Here is a 17,710-nt window from a genome sequence, read left to right as displayed (position 1 = left end):
CCCACCAACAGTGCAAGAGGGTTCCCTTTTCTCCACACCCTCTCCAGCATTTATTGTTTGTAGATTTTTTGATGATGGCCATTCTGACCAGTGTGAGGTGATGCCTCATTGTGGTTTTGTTATATTATTATTTTTCATCAAATTTGAAAAAATTTTGGCTATTGTTTCTTAAAATTTTTTTTACCCATTTCTTCCTCTGCTTTCCTTCTGGGATTCCCATTATGCATATATTAATATGTCTGATGACTCTCTGAGAGTCTGTTCATTTTTCTTCATTTATTTCTCTTTCTATTTTTCAGATTGGATAATTCCTATTAATCTATCTTCAAGTTCATTTATTCTTCCTTCTGTCATCTTGAATCTTCTGTTGAAATTAGTGAATTTAAAAATTTTCATTTTTGAAACCTTCAACTACAGACTTTCTACTTGGTTCTTTTTTAAAATAATTGCTATCCTTTTATTAATATTTTCTATTCAGTGGGTCATTACCATCATACTTTTCTTAAATTCTTTAAACATGTTTCCCTTCTCTTTTTTTTTAGACATATTTATAATAGATGTTTTCAAGTTTTCGTCTGCTAAGTCCAATATCTAGAGCCCATGCAGTTTCTATTTTATGGGTTTCAATTTCTTGTCTCCTAATGTTTTTTGTTGAAAATTAAGCATTTTAGAAAAAATATTACAGCAATTCTGTATTCTGATATGCCTCCTCCTACCTCTCAGATTTGTGGCTGTTTCTTCTTTTCAAAAATATACCTAAATTAATTATATGATATCTGTCTCCCTGCTGATGTCTCTGTTCAGATTTTTAATTTTTAAAATTCTTATTTTTAGGTAACCCTGTCTTTTTAGGGGTTAACCCTGTGTCAGCATAGCTTAGCAGTCAATTGAAAACGTTTACACTAAAACACTTTCCATCAGTAAGGTTTCCATCCTTTCCCAATGTATCTGTATGTGGGTTGCAGAATGTATTCAGAATTCAAGTTTGCTAGCTTTTGCTAGTCTTTCTAGCTTTTATTTTCTATTGGACACCACCCTGTCTCCCCCATGCCTGCACATAAGCTTACATTCAGCCAGGAATGTGTAGATAGCTAAGGTTGTCTCCAATTTTTTCCCAGCATGTATGCAGCCTTACACATGTGTTCACACATCCAGACCACCAAGGACATGTGGGAGTTTATTATGGCCCACTCTAGTGGTCTCATTTTGGGGATTTTTCTGTTAAATTTTTGGTTAGTCTGCCAGTCTGCTGTTAACCGCAACTAACATCATGACTTCATACTACCTGCAATGTTGCCATTCCTCATTGGTTTCCACCAAAATTGCTTTCTGACAATGACCAAAGGTATTGGGTATCTAGAATTCTGTTCCAAATCAAGTCAGACCTCTTCAGCAGTAAACTTCTGATTTTCACAGCTTGCCCCACCCTGGCAGAACTACTGTTGCTCATGGAACCAGGGAAGGGGGTGGTGGTAAGAACTGACACAGGCAATAATGCCACAGACTCCCACTGTTATTGCTCAAGGTTTAGTAGGGGTTTTTTTTGTTATTTTTGTTTTTACTTCAATAAGCACTTCTCAATTTACTGATACCATAGTCAGTTTTTAGAGTCCTGGAATTGTTGCTTTTGATAATTTTGTCCAGTTTTATCATTGCTTTTCAGGAAGAGGATTTGATAAGCTCCGCATGCCATTATTCTAGAAATATCACCAATATTTCTTTCCAATAAACAGAACAAAAAACTATCAAGAGTGAATATGTTTACATACCCAAATACAGTGCTTTTTACTTCCTGGAATAATTAAAGTCTTCTGTACGCAATTCCAATTAATTTCCATCCTTTAAATATAACTTGTGTGGGCATGATCTGGCCAGTTTACCTCAGCCAACACAAAAAGAAAGCACTGCAACCATAACCAATTATTTGTCTGAATAAGTTCATTGAAAGTAAGATGCTCTGGGGAGGACACCATCTGATCACTACAGCACAGTCCTATTTTTGTGCACCACACTCCTTGTTCTAGCACTCTTTTACCCTTTCAGTATTTAACTCTCTTTTTCTTACATAACAACATATATATATATGTTTAAATTAATGGTGTGGTTTTGTCTCCTGATTATATTCTGAATGACATAAGATGAGAGAAAGGTAAGTGTATGGGAGGAAATTTATTTCTAGTTACCACGGGCATGCCTGTTGACACATGGAGCTGACTGGAATCAAGTTGGAAAGAAAGTTAAATTGAGTAAGATTTTTGTCAGAGTCATATTATTAAAAGAGGTCATCAACCTGTGCTAAAAAAATAAAAAAGCATTTATTCTGAGACATAAAACAATCCTTGTGCCCCAACCACCTATGTGCAGGAAACTGGCTGAGAAATCTCATTATTCCAAGAAGCATAAGGGTATATCACCTGATGCCTTTTTAAGAAGTGGCCAAAGATAATGGATATCATCAAAAAGTCTATAAATAATAAATGCTAGAGAGGATGGGGAGAAAAGGGAATTGTACACTGTAGATGGGAATGTAAATTGGTGCAGCCACTATAGAAAAGAGTATGGAGTTTCCTTAAAAACTAAAAATAGAACTACAAACGATCCAGCAATTCAACTCCTAGGTATATATCCAGAAAAAATGAAAATTCTAATTCAAAAAGACACATGCACCCCAATGTTCATAGCAGCACTATTTACAATAACCAAGACATAGAAGCAACTCAAGTGCCCATCAACAAAAGATTGGAGATTTTTGAGAAGATGGCGGAAGAGTAAGATGCGGAGATCACCTTCCTCCCCACAGATACATCAGAAATACATCTACACGTGGAAGTGCTCCTATAGAACACCCACTGAACGCTGGCAGAAGACCTCAGACCTCCCCAAAGGCAAGAAATTCCCCACGTACCTGGGTAGGGCAAAAGAAAAAAAGAAAAAACAGAGACAAAAGAATAGGGACGAGACCTGCACCAGTGGGAGGGAGCTGTGAAGGAGGAAAGGTTTCCACACACTAGAAGCCCCTTCACGGGCGGAGACTGCGGGTGGCGGAGGGGGGAAGCTTCAGAGCCACGGAGGAGAGCACAGCAACAGGGGTGCGGAGGGCAAAGTGGAGAGATTCCCGCACAGAGGATCAGTGCCGACCAGCACTCACCAGCCTGAGAGGCTTGTCTGCTCACCCGCCGGGGCGGGCGGGGGCTGGGAGCTGAGGCTCGGGCTTCGGTCGGATCCCAGGGAGAGGACTGGGGTTGGCAGCGTGAACACAGCCTGAAGGGGTTAGCGCACCACAGCTAGCCGGGAGGGAGTCCGGGAAAAGTCTGGAGCTGCCGAAGAGACAAGAGACTTCTTCTTGCCCCTTTGTTTCCTGGTGCGCGAGGAGAGGGGATTAAGAGCGCTGCTTAAAGAAGCTCCAGAGACGGGCGCCCACAGTGGCTATCAGCGCGGACCCCAGAGACGGGCATGAGACGCTAAGGCTGCTGCTGCCGCCACCAAGAAGCCTGTGTGTGAGCACAGGTCACTATCCCCACCTCCCCTCCTGGGAGCCTGTGCAGCCCGCCACTGCCAGGGTCCCGTGATCCAGCGACAACTTCCCCGGGAGAACGCATGGCGCGCCTCAGGCTGGAGCAACGTCATGCCGGCCTCTGCTGCCGCAGGTTCGCCCGCATCTGTACCCCTCCCTCCCCCCAGGCCTGAGTGAGCCAGAACCACCAAATCAGCTGCTCCTTTAACCCTGTCCGGTCTGAGCAAAGAACAGACGTCCTCAGGCGAACTACACACAGAGGCGGGTCCAAACCCAAAGCTGAATCCCAGGAGCTGTGCGAACAAAGAAGAGAAAGGGAAATTTCTCCCAGCAGCCTCAGGAGAAGTGGATGAAATCTCCACAGTCAACTTGATGTACCCTGCATCTGTGGAATACCTGAATAGACAACGAATCATCCCAAATTGAGGTGGTGGACTTTGGGAGCAAGATAGATTATTTTCTCCCCTTTTCCTCTTTTTGTGAGTGTGTATGTGTATGCTTCCATGTTAGATTTTGTCTGTATAGCTTTGCTTTAACCATTTGTCCTAGGGTTCTGTCCATCCGTTTAGTTTTTTTTTTTTTTTTTTGGTTTTTTTTTTTTTTTTTTACTTTAAAATAATTTTTTTAATAATATTTTTTTATTTTAATTATTTTATTTTATCTTTATTTTATTTTACCCCCTGTCTTTCTTTCTTTCTTTCTATTTTTTCTCCCTTTTATTCTGAGCCATGTGGAGGACAGGCTCTTGGTGCTCCAGCCAGGCGTCAGGGCTGTGCCACTGAGGTGGGAAAGGAAACTTCAGGACACTGATCCACAAGAGACCTTAGAGCTCCACGTAATAACAAACAACAAAAATCTCCCAGAGATCTCCATCTCAACACCAACACTCAGCTTCACTCAACGACCAGCAAGCTACAGTGCTGGACACCCTATGCCAAAATACTAGCAAGACAGGAACACAGCCCCATCCATTAGCAGAGAGGCTGTCTAAAACCATAATAAGGCCACAGACACCCCAAAACACCACCAGATGTGGACCTGCCCACCAGAAAGACAAGATCCAGCCTCATCCACCAGAACACAGGCACTACTCCCCTCCACCAGGAAACCTACACAACCCACTGAATCAACCTTAGCCACTGGGGACAGACACCAAAAACAATGGGAACTAGGAACCTGCAACCTGTGAAAAGGAGACCCCAAACACAGTAAGATCAGCAAAATGAAAAGACAGAAAAACACACAGCAGATGAAGGAGCAAGGTAAAAACACACCAGACCTGACAAATGAAGAGGACATAGGCAGGCTACCTGAAAAAGAATTCAGAATAATGATAGTAAAGATGATCCAAAATCTTGGAAATAGAATACAGAAAATGTAAGAAACATTTAACAAGGACCTAGAAGGACTAAAGAGGAAACAAGCAATGATGAACAACACAATAAATGAAATTAAAAATACTCTAGAAGGGATCAATAGCAGAATAGCTGAGGCAGAAGAAGAAATAAGTGACCTGGAAGATAAAATAGTGGAAATAACTACTGCAGAGCAGAATAAAGAAAAAAGAATGAAAAGAACTGAGGACAGTCTCAGAGACCTCTGGGACAACATTAAACGCACCAACATTTGAATTACAGGGGTCCCAGAAGAAGAAGAGAAAAAGAAAGGCACTGAGAAAATATTTGAAGAGATTATATTTGAAAACTTCCCTAATATGGGAAAGGAAATAGTTAATCACGTCCAGGAAGCACAGAGAGTCCCAAACAGGATAAATCCAAGGAGAAACACGCCAAGACACATATTAATCAAACTATCAAGAATTAAATACAAAGAAAACATATTAAAAGCAGCAAGGGAAAAACAACAAGTAACACACAAGGGAATCCCCATAAGGTTAACAGCTGATTTTTCAGCAGAAACTCTGCAAGTCAGAAGGGAGTGGCAGGACATATTTAAAGTGATGAAGGAGAAAAACCTACAACCAAGATTACCCAGCAAGTATCTCCTTCAGATTTGATGGAGAAATTAAAACCTTTACAGACAAGCAAAAGCTGAGAGAGTTCAGCACCACCAAACCAGCTTTACAACAAATGTTAAAGGAACTTCTCTAGGCAAGAAACACAAGAGAAGGAAAACACCTACAATAACAAACCCAAAACAATTAAGAAAATGGGAATAGGAACATACATATCGATAATTACCTTAAAAGTAAATGGATTAAATGCTCCCACCAAAAGACACAGACTGGCTGAATGGATACAAAAACAAAACCCGTATATATGCTGTCTACAAGAGACCCACTTCAGACCTAGGGACACATACGGACTGAAAGTCAGGGGATGCAAAAAGATATTCCATGCAAATGGAAATCAGAAGAAAGCTGGAGTAGCAATACTCATATCAGACAAAATAAACGTTAAAATAAAGATTATTACAAGAGACAAAGAAGGACACTACATAATGATCAAGGGATTGATCCAAGAAGAAGATATAATAATTGTAAATATTTATGCACCCAACATAGGAGCACCTCAATACATAAGGCAAATACTAACAGCCATAAAAGGGGAAATTGACAGTAACAAAATCATAGTAGGGGACTTTAACACCCCACTTTCACCAATGGAAAGGTCATCCAAAATGAAAATAAATAAGGAAACACAAGCTTTAAATCATACATTAAACAAGATGGACTTAATTGATATTTATAGGACATTCCATCCAAAAACAACAAAATACACATTTTTCTCAAGTGCTCATGGAACATTCTCCAGGATAGATCATATCTTGGGTCACAAATCAAGCCTTGGTAAATTTAAGAAAATTGAAATCGTATCAAGTATCTTTTCTGACCACAACGCTATGAGACGAGATATCAATTACAGGAAAAGATATGTAAAAAATACAAACAAATGGAGGATAAACAATACACTACTTAATAACAAAGTGATCACTGAAAAAATCAAAGAGGAAATCAAAAAATACCTAGAAACAAATGACAATGGAGACACGACGACCCAAAACCTATGGGATGCAGCAAAAGCAGTTCTAATGGGAAGTTTACAGCAATACAATCCTACCTTAAGAAACAGGAAACATCTCAAATGAACAACCTAACCTTGCAACTAAAGCAATTAGAGAAAGAAGAACAAAAAAAAAAAAAACCCCAAGTTAGCAGAAGGAAAGAAATCATAAAGATCAGATCAGAAATAAATGAAAAAGAAATGAAGGAAATGATAGCAAAGATCAATAAAACAAAAAGCTGGTTCTTTGAGAAGATAAACAAAATTGATAAACCATTAGCCAGACGCATCAAGAGAAAAAGGGAGAAGACTCAAATCAATAGAATTAGAAATGAAAAAGGAGAAGTAACCACTGACACTGCAGAAATACAAAGGATCATGAGAGATTACTACAAGGAACTCTATGCCAATAAAATGGACAACCTGGAAGAAATGAACAAATTCTTAGAAATGCACCACCTGCCGAGACTGAACCAGGAAGAAATAGAAAATATGAACAGACCAATCACAGGCACTGAAATTGAAACTGTGATTAAAAATCTTCCAACAAACAAAAGCCCAGGACCAGATGGCTTCACAGGCAAATTTTATCAAACATTTAGAGAAGAGTTAACGCCTATCCTTCTCAAATTCTTCCAAAATATAGCATAGGGAGGAACACTCCCAAACTCATTCTACGAGACCACCATCACCCTGATACCAAAACCAGACAAAGATGTCACAAAGAAAGAAAACTACAGGCCAATATCAGTGATGAACATAGATGCAAAATCCTCAGCAAAATACTAGCAAACAGAATCCAACAGCACTTTAAAAGGATCATACACCATGATCAAGTGGGGTTTATTTCAGAAATGCAAGGATTCCTCAATATACGCAAATCAATCGACGTGATACACCATACTAACAAATTGAAGGAGAAAAACCATATGATCATCTCAATAGATGCAGAGAAAGCTTTTGACAAAATTCAACACCCATTTATGATAAAAACCCTGCAGGAAGTAGCCATAGAGGGAACTTTTCTCAACATAATAAAGGCCATATATGACAAACCCACAGCCAACATTGTCCTCAGTGGTGAAAAACTGAAACCATTTCCACTAAGATCAGGAACAAGACAAGTTTGCCCACTCTCACCACTATTATTCAACATAGCTTTGGAAGTTTTAGCCACAGCAATCAGAGAAGAAAAAGAAATCCAAATCAGAAAAGAAGAAGTAAAGCTGTCACTGTTTGCAGATGACATGATACTATACAGAGAGAATCCTAACGATGCTACCAGAAAACTACAAGAGCTAATCAATGAATTTGGTAAAGTAGCAGGATACAAAATTAATGCACAGTAATCTCTGGCATTCTTATACACTAGTGATGAAAAATCTGAAAGTGAAATTAAGAAAACACTCCCATTTACCACTGCAACAAAAAGAATAAAGTATCTAGGAATAAACCTACCTAAGGAGACAAAAGACCTGTATGCAGAAAATTATAAGACACTGCTGAAAGAAATTAAAGATGATACAAATAGATGGAGAGATATACCATGTTCTTGGATTGGAAGAATCAACATTGTGAAAATGACTCTACTACCCAAAGCAATCTACAGATTCAATGCAATCCCTATCAAACTACCACTGGCATTTTTCACAGAACTAGAACAAAAAATTTCACAATTTGTATGGAAACACAAAGGACCCTGAATAGCCAAAGCAATGTTGAGAACGAAAAACGGAGTTGGAGGAATCAGGCTCCCTGACTTCAGACTATACTACAAAGCTACAGTAATCAAGACAGTATGGTACTGGCACATAAATAGAAACATAGATCAATGGAACAGGATAGAAAGCCCAGAGATAAACCCACACACATATGGTCACCTTATCTTTGATAAAGGAGGCAAGCATATACAGTGGAGAAAAGACAGCCTCTTCAATAAGTGGTGCTGGAAAAACTGGACAGGTACATGTAAAACTATGAAATTCCAACACTCCCTAACAGCATACACAAAAATAAACTCAAAATGGATTAAAGACCTAAATGTAAGGCCAGACACTATCAAACTCTTAGAGGAAAACATAGGCAGAACACTCTATGACATAAACGACAACAAGATCCTTTTTGACCCAGCCCCTAGAGAAATGGAAATAAAAACAAAAATAAACAAATGGGACCTAATGAAAGTTAAAAGCTTTTGCACAGCAAAGGAAACCATAAACAAGACCAAAAGACAACCCTCAGAATGGGAGAAAATATTTGCAAATGAAGCAACTGACAAAGGATTCATCTCCAAAATTTACAAACAGCTCATGCAGCTCAATAACAAAAAAACAAACAACCCAATCCAAAAATGGGCAGAAAACCTAAATAGACATTTCTCCAAAGAAGATATACACATTGCCAACAGACACATGAAAGAATGCTCAACATCATTAATCATTAGAGAAATGCATATCAAAACTACAATGAGATATCATTTCGCACCAGTCAGAATGGCCATCATCAAAAAATCTAGAAACAATAAATGCTGGAGGGGGTGTGGAGAAAAGGGAACCCTCTTGCACTGTTGGTGGGAATATAAATTGATACAGCCACTATGGAGAACAGTATGGAGGTTCCTTAAAAAACTACAAATAGAACTACCATACGACCCAGCAATCCCACTACTGGGCATATACCCTGAGAAAACCACAATTCAAAAAGGGTCATGTACCAAAATGTTCATTGCAGCTCTATTTACAATAGCCAGGACATGGAAGCAACCTAAGTGTCCATCAACAGATGAATGGATAAAGAAGATGTGGCACATATACACAATGGAATATTACTCAGCCATAACAAGAAACAAAATTGGGTTATTTGTGGTGAGGTGGATGGACCGAGAGTCTGTCATACAGAGTGAAGTAAGTCAGAAAGAGAAAAACAAATACCGTATGCTAACATATATATATGGAATCTAAGAGAAAAAAAAAAAAAGGTCTTGAAGAACCTAGGGGTAAGACGGGAATAAAGACACAGACCTACTAGAGCATGGACATGAGGATATGGGGAGGGGGAAGGGTAAGCTGTGACAAAGTGAGAGTGGCATGGACATTTATACACTACCAAACGTAAAATAGATAGCTAGTGGGAAGTAGCCGCATAGCACAGGGAGATCAGCTAGGTGGTTTGTGACCATCTAGAGGGGTGGGATAGGGAGGGTGGGAGGGAGGGAGACACAAGAGGGAAGAGATATGGGAACATATGTTTATGTATAACTGATTCACTTTGTTATAAAGCAGAAACTAACACACCATTGTAAAGCAATTATACGCTGATAAAGATGTTAAAAAAAAAACTAAACTAAAAATAGAACTACCATACGACTCAGCAATCCCACTGCTGGGCATATACCCTGAGAAAACCATAATTCAAAAAGATTCATGTACCACAGTGTTCACTGCAGCTCTATTTACAACAGCCAGGACATGGAAGCATCCTAAGTGTCCATCGACAGATGAATGGATAAAGAAGATGTGGCACATATATACAATGGAATATTACTCAACCATAAAAAGAAATGAAATTGAGTTATTTATAGTGAGGTGTATGGACCTAGAGTCTGTCATACAGAGTGAAGTAAGTCAGAAGGAGAAAAACAAATACCGTATGCTAACACATATATATGGAATCTAATTTTAAAAAAAATGGTTCTGAACAACCTAGGAGCGGGACAGGAATAAAGACGCAGATGTAGAGAATGGACTTGAGGACACGGGGAGTGGGAAGGGTAAGCTGAGACGAAATGAGAGAGTGGCATGGACTTATATACACTACGAAACGTAAAATAGATAGCTAGTGGGAAGCAGCTGCATAGCACAGGGAGATCAGCTCCGTGCTTTGTGACCACATAGAGGGGTGGGATAGGAAGGGTGGGAAGGAGACACAAGAGGGAGGATATATGGGGATATATGTATAAGTATAGCTGATTCGTTTTGTTATACAACAGCAACTAACACAACAATGAAAACAATTATACTCCAATAAAGATGTTTAAAAACAAAACAAAACAAAAAAAACAAAAGATTGGCTTAATAAGGTTATTGAGTTATTGAGATGTTAACTAGACATGGAACACAATTCAGTTCTAAGCTACTTTTGGATAGTAGACAAGAACTTTCTTTCTCAGTCTACTCATGTTGACTTCTGAATAATAGAAACAAAATGTAATAAAGAGGTAGTACACGAAAAATAATATACCTATCCCAATGCAAAAACGTTTTCTATTATAGTTCCCAGTAAGAATGTTAAATCAAAGGGTTATTGTGACTAGGAAGAGGGAGTCAGGTTAAAAAGTTATTTGTAAGATTGTAGGATGAACTTCAAACATTAAATGAGACAGAAAGAGAAGATGAATCTCTCCTGAGACAAAGAGAGAAGGAAAGATATCTTTCGCTCTGGTTTTCTTCAGCATACACTTACGGTGCTTACTATGTGCTGGGCAAGGTTCTAAGTACTTTGCAAATATTACTTTGTTTAGTCTGCATTAACAATCTTTGTGGTCTAGGCATTATGTTACTCTTGCTCACTTGAGGAAATAGATGCAAACAGACATTAGGTATTATTTTCTGAAGTCACAGAGCTGGCCCAGGGCAGTATCAGGCTTCAAACCCAGGCTCATAGTCACTATGCTGTCCAGCCTGTTTTCCTTTCTAGAACCACATGCAATTGGCCAATGTCAAATGCATTGAACATACTTTCCCTTCAAGAAGAAACATATCCATGAAATTCTCTCCCTGTACTTGCATGCAGCACTCAGTTCTCTGCAGCCCCTGAGCTCTTCTGCCTATCTGCATATCCAGGTAGACCAAAGAAAGCCTTAGAGATAGAATACATATATAGATATATATCATATATACGTATTGTACACTAAACACACCTAAATCTTCATTTCCCTAAATCACATGTATACACATACATTCTTGGTCTCTATGAAGGCTAAGCCATTGTGTAGTGGCTTTGGGTTGGCTACTGAACCTTCTACGTCTGTCTCTGTACCTATAAACTAAGAATAAATGCACTATCTACCTCACTGGCTGAACAGAACTTATATTTTCCTCCTACACACTTACCTCTTGGTGCTTCTCATTCCTTAGAAAATTCAGCTGTCACTAACACATTCCCTATTCTTAACATGAAACACTTCTCCCTCTACTCCAGACACAGATGACTTGATCAGGGCACATGTATTCAGAGGAAGTGTGACCTTATTTAGGCTGAACACATTAGAGACACCAAAATCAAGAACCAGAGATACCAGGACCGAGATGGTCAGAACCAGAAGGTTAGGGAACTCCTGGAGTGAAGGCTGCATTTTAGGGACTGTCCTGCTGGGGTCATGAGCAAGTAAAGGGAACACGTGGAACCAGGAGGAAGTGACAGCTGTTCTGAGAAGTAGAGATGGTGCTTCAGGCAGCTCTGAAGGTACAGAGAGGGTACCTTTAGGTCTGAGACATCATTCTGCTACTCCAAGCATGGGGAGGCTATCTCTGTCACTTTGTCTCCTAGGAAACCCCTCTGCTTTTGGCTTCAGATAGTGTGCATGAGATTGTGGTCACTTGCAATCAAGTGATTTCTAAACTTGTGGGCTTATTGTAAAGATTAAATGAAATTAGACAAGGAAGCACCCCCCAAGAGAGTTGTAAGGCAACCAAAAGCACCATCCTCTGACATCTGATGCAAATTAAAACAAAAGGAGCAGAGAGCAGGCCACCCTAGGTTCCTGGAGCATGGGCCCATGTGTGGTGTGGTGAGTCCAAAGGGACAGGGGGTGGGGCCAGACCTGATGGGCAGCACGAATGGTCTGCAGACTTCTCTAGAGATGAGCAGAGGGAATGAGTCTGTGTTTGGGGAATGGAGAGGAATTGAAGTCATATGCTAAATTCACCAAAATTGAAGTCATATGCTAAATTCACCAAAACTATTAAAAGATAGTTTGCTCCAGCAGAACCCAGCAGAGGTGGAACCCAGTGGAGGCAGAACCCAGCAGAAAATAATGACCTTTTAGGTTTGGAGTGTCCTTATTCACAAAAGAACCGCAAAGGTGGGATCTTTGTTCACGAGCCGGGGGTCAGGCCAAAGCTCCTGCAGTGGGAGCTCTGAGTCCAAACCACTGGACTAACAGAGAAGCTCAGACCCCGTGGAATATTCATCAGAGTGCGGTCTCACAGAGGTCCTCATCTCAGCACCAAGACCCAGCTCTACCCAACAGCTTACAAACTCCAGTGTTGGAAGCCTCAGGCCAAACAATCAATAACAGAGGAACAAAATCCCACTCATTAAAAAAAAAAAAAAAGTGACAGCAACAAAATATGTCACAGAAGAAGGAGCAAGGTAAAAGCTTACAAGACCAAATAAATGAAGAGGAAATAGGCAATCTACCTGAAAAAGAATTCAGAGTAATGATAGTAAAGATGATCCAGAATCGTGGAAATAGACTAGAGGTATGGATTGAGAAGATACAAGAAATGTTTAACAAAGATCTAGAAGAACTAAAGAACAAACAAACGGAGATGAACAACACAATAACTGAAATGAAAAATACACTAGAAGGAATCAGTAACAGAATAACTGAGGCAGAAGAACGAATAAGTGATCTGGAAGACAAAATGGTCGAAATAACTCCTGAGGAGCAGAATAAAGAAAAAAGGATGAACAGAATTGAAGACAATCTTAGAGACATCTGGGACAACATGAAACGTACCAACATTCTAATTAAACTGGTCCCAGAAGAAGAGAAAAGGAAAGGGTCTGAGAAAATATTGCAGAGATTATAGTTGAAAACTTCCCTAACATGGGAAAGGAAAAGGCCCTGGGTGGGGGGGTGGGGTGTGCTGGGCCTAGGCTCAGTGCGACCAGAAGGGGCCTTGTCGTGTGGAGCATCAGGCCTGGGATCTGCAGGCTCCCCGAGGCCCACTGGGTGGGGGGAAATGCAGGCCGCATTTCCTTCTGGTCCTCCAATCCCCTGAGGGTCTCTCCCTGTCCCTGTTGTTCCCCTCGTTGTGAATGGGCCCCTCTGTGCATGGGAATCCCTCCCCTCCTCCAGCTGCCCCTCAGGGGCACCAGTCCCATCTGGCCTCCACTTCTCCTTCCCCTTCCCTCCCCCATGTCCTACTGGGTCACTCAGGGGTTCCTCCAGTCCTCTTAGGTGTCTGAGGTCCCCCACCAACACCTGGTAGGTGTCCTAGTTGTGAGGAGACGCCAACTCTGCATCCTCCTACTCTGCCACCTTGACTCCAGCCCCCCAGCTTTTTTTCTGATGGAGATTTCCTTGAAGTCTAGGAGCTGAAATAATAAATAAAAACATGTAAAAAGAGGGAACAGCCACCACCAATTACGGCAGATTGGCTCTGTGCTGGGGTCCTTGTTCACCACTTAGCTAGGCTTGCTCTGAGCCTAGGGATGAGCCTGAGGTGAAAGCTTGAGGTCTTCTCAGGACTTTTCTGAGCATGTCATGCCTGGTCCTGCGTGTGGCTTTCTAAATTCCCCTGCATATAGGCTGCTTTGAAAGTCCTAATTTCCCAAATAGTCTCACTTCCAGCTTCTACCTTGGGCTTTAAATGGTCTATTATATTTCTCCACCCAGAATCTCTTGACCCAGGCGTCTGTTCATTTACAGTTGCCTTGTAGCTTTACAAGTAGCACCTGCCATTTTTCTGTGTTCTGTGTTATGCAAAACAGACAAGAGCATTTTGCTTCAGGCTTTCAGGCTTTCAGTTTTCCCCCTGACAGGTTGGAATAGTGGTACACAATAATTTGTAAATAAGGTCTACTCTGCTCCAACCAGTTGGAATTGGAGAACTGGAAACCAGGCTGCTGCTGGCTCAAGACTAAGACCACTGTTATGTTGGGAGGAGTGGAACAAGAGTAGGTAAATGGCCACAAAACTTTCCTATCTCTTTGGCGATGATTTTCTCCAATTGGGCATTTGCTTGGTTGTGGAAACCTTTGATGATTTTCCAGAGCTCTTACAGAGTTGGTTTAGAAGCTTCTGATCGGTTTTTGTTTTGAATGTTTCTGTAGGGAAACGAGAGTTTGAAACTTCCTAGACCATCATTTTGCTGCCATCTTTCTTCCTTTAACTTTTGATATAAGTTTTAGAATAAGCTTGTCTATTGTGACAAAAAAAAACCTGTTGGGAGTTGATAGGAATTGCATTTAAACCTACAGATCAATTTGGGAAGAATTAATATTTTACCATATTGAGTCTTCCAATCCATGAAAATAATATGCCTCTGTACTTTTCTTTTTACCACTTGTTTAATTGTTTTCATCAAAGTTTTGTAGGTTTCATTATACAGATCTACATTTTTTAAACATTTATATTAAACATCTCATTTTGAAGGCAGTTATTGTATACATTTATTTATTTATATTTATTTGTAGCACTTTTTATTTTTCTTAAGCTGAGGTATAACTGACATACAACATTATATTAGTTTCAAGTGGACAACATAATGATTCAATATTTCTATATGTTGCAAAATTCTGACCACAATAAATCTAGTTAACATTCACCATCATATATTGTTACAATTTTTTTCTTGTGATAAGAACTTTTAAGATCTATTCTCTTAGAAACTTTCAAATATGCAGTACAGTATTTTTAACTAGAGTTGCCGTGTTTTACATTACATCCACATGATTTATAGTATTTATTTTATAACTGGAAGTTTGTATGTTTTGACTATCTTCAGCCTTTTTGCCCACGTTCCTCACGCCCCACTTCCAGCAACCACCAAAACTGTTCCCTGTATCTGTGAGTCTGTTTTGTTTGTTTTTCATTATTCCATATATGTGCGATCATACAGTATTTGTTTTTCTGTGTGTGACTTATTTTGCTTAGCATAACACCCTCAAGGTCTATCCATGCTGTCACAAGTGGCAAGATTTTATTTTTCTTTATGACTGAATAATATTCCATTATATATATATATATATATATATATACACATACACATATATATATATATATACATACACACACACACATATATATATATATCTCACATTTTCTTTATCCATTTATTCATCACTGGACATTTTGTTTGTTTCCGTAGTTCGACTATTGTAAATAATGCTGCAGTGAACATAGGGTTGCATATATCTTTTCAAGTTAGCGTTTTTATTTTCTTTGGCTAAATATCCAGAAGTGGAATTGCTGAATTATATGGTAGTTCTATTTTTAATTTTTGAGGAAACTCCATGCTGTTTTCCATAATGGCTACACAAATTTACATTCCCACAAGCAGTGCACAAAGTTTCCCTTTTCTCCCTATCCTTGCTAACACTTATTATTTCTTCGCTTTTGATAATAGCCATTCTAACAGGTATAAGGTGATACCTCATTGTGGTTTTGATTTGCAATTTCTTGATGACTAATGATGTTGAGCATCTTTTTGTGTACCTGTTAGCCAATTGTATATCGTCTTTGGACAATGTCTTTTCAGATCCTCTGCTTATTTTTTAATTGGAATTTTTTTGTTTGTTTTTGAGTTGTATGAATTCTTTACATGCTTTGGATATTAACCCCTTATTGGGTAGATGATTTGCAAATATTTTCTCCTATTCACTAGGTTGCCTTTTCACTCTATTGATGGTTTCCTTTGCTGTGCAGAAGCTATTTAGTTTGATGTACTTCCACTTGTTTATTTTTGCTTTAGTTGCCCTTGCTTTTGGTGTCAAATCCCAAAAAGAAAAAACAAAAATCATTGACAAGATTGATGTTAAGGAGCTTACTGCCTATGTTTTATTCTAGGAGTTTTTATGGTTTCAGGTCTTACATTCAAGTCTTTAATCCATTTTGAGTTGAATTTGTGTATGGTGTAAGATACTGGTCCAGTTTCATTTTTTGTATGTGGCTGTCCAGTTTTCCTAACACCATTTATTGAAGAGACTGTCCTTTATCTATTGTATACTCTTGGCTCCTTTGTTGTAAATTCATTGACCATATATGAATGGGTTTATTTCTGGGCTCTCTATCTTTTTCATTGATATGTGTCTCCCTTTATACCAATACTATACTGTTTTGATTACTATAGCTTTGAAATATAGTTTGAAATCAGGGAGCATGCATTTTCCAGCTTTCTTCTTCTTTCTCAAGATTTTCAGGGCCTTTTGTGGTTCCATACAAATTTTAGAATTGTTTGTTCTGTTTCTGTGAAAAATGTCACTGGAATTTTGATTGAGTTTTATTGAATCTGTAGATTGTTTGAGGAGTATGGACATTTTAATAATATCAATTCTTCCAATACATGAGCATGGGGTATCTTTGTGTCTTCTTCAATTTATTTCATCAATGTCTTATAGTTTCAGTGTACAGGTCTTTCACTTCCTTGGTTAAATTTATTCTTATTTTATTCTTTATGATACAATTGTAAATGGGATTGTTTTCTTAACTTCTCTTTTGGTTAGTTTGTTATTAGTGTGTAGAAATGTGACATACTTCTGTATAATGATTTTATATCCTGCAAATTTACTCAATTCATTTATTAGTTCTGACAGTTTTTCGATGGAGTCTTTAGGGTTTTCTATATATTGTGTCATGTCATCTGCAAATAGTAGCAGTTTTACTTCTTTCTTCCCAGTTTGGATGCCTTTTATTTCTTTTCCTTGCATAATTGCCCTGGCTAGGACTTTAGTGGTCGTCTTTGTCTTGTTTCTCATCTTAGAGGAAAAGCTTTCAGCTTTTCACTGTTGAATATGATGTTATTTGTGGGCTTGTCATATATGGTCTTTATTATGTTGAGGTATGCTCCCTCTATACCCACTTCATTGAGAGTTTTTATAATAAATTGATGTTGAGTTTTCTCAAAAGTCTTTCTGCATCTATTGAGAGGAGCATATGATTTTCATTCTTCAAGTTGTTAATGTGGTATATCACATTGATTGATTTGCAGATATTGAACCATCCTTGCATCCTAGGAATAAATCTCACTGGATCATGTTAGATGACCATTTTACTGTATTGTGGAATTTGTTGTTTACTCTCCACATGTTTGTGAATTTTCCAGTTTTCTTTTTGTAATCAATTTCTAGTTTCATACCATTGTAGTCAGAAAAGGAGCTTGATATAATTTAAATCTTCTTCAATTTGTTAAGATTTGGTTTTAGCTTTACATATGATCTATCCTGG

The sequence above is a fragment of the Balaenoptera borealis genome (genome assembly GCF_965194805.1).
Source record: "Balaenoptera borealis genome assembly, chromosome: 8".
Lineage (NCBI taxonomy): Eukaryota > Metazoa > Chordata > Mammalia > Artiodactyla > Balaenopteridae > Balaenoptera > Balaenoptera borealis.
The sequence above is the reverse complement of the archived record's forward strand: the minus strand, read 5'-3'. Positions refer to the sequence as shown.